Here is a 767-nt window from a genome sequence, read left to right on the forward strand (position 1 = left end):
TCTCTCTCTCACTCAGAGAAGAAACAAAATAAACAACCAAAACTGAACTGATTTTATTGATGAAATGGACTACATATTTTGTAGTGTTTTGTAGATCTAGGAATTGAATGAAAAAGTAGATCTAGCTCTAGTCTTTAATACGAAAATAAAGAGATAAGACTAGACAAGGTGACTGTTCGGCTTCTGTCCAGATTCGTTGTATCCTTAAGCATGAACCGCGGTAAGGAGAACGGCGGATATGGGACTGTCCGTATGAACCACCATGTCCAGATCATGAACCATACTGGACCAAGTGTGTCCTATGTCTTCAGATAGGTGAAGGATCTTTGCCTTAGTGCGATTTGGCTGATCAAAGTGCATGAACTGATCAAAAGGGTCGATCAGTCCATCAGTACGGTCGCCGGTACGTGCAGTATGAGGCAATCGAGCCAAAAGAGAGAAGTCTCGATCATTTTGTGAAACCTCATGACCCAAGTCAAGTCTGGCATGATCTTTCTCAAGTTGGCATGATCCAAGTCAAGTCTGGCACGGTGAAAAACATAAACCTCGATTGAAATGTTCAGAACGTCTTGAACTCCATACTGAGCTGGTTCCATGTAATGATCCGTGGACTGTGGCACATCATTCCGTTCCTCTTCAAAAAGATTTATCCTCAAATCTGAAACATTAAAAGGAAAATGATTATAAGCAAAAGAACAATAATCAGAACGTTGCTCACCTTGAGTTCGGTCCGGTTTGTGAATGGAAGAAGATCCTTCTTTATGACC

Source organism: Brassica oleracea, chromosome C9 (assembly GCF_000695525.1).
Source record: "Brassica oleracea var. oleracea cultivar TO1000 chromosome C9, BOL, whole genome shotgun sequence".
Classification (NCBI taxonomy): Eukaryota; Viridiplantae; Streptophyta; class Magnoliopsida; order Brassicales; family Brassicaceae; genus Brassica; species Brassica oleracea.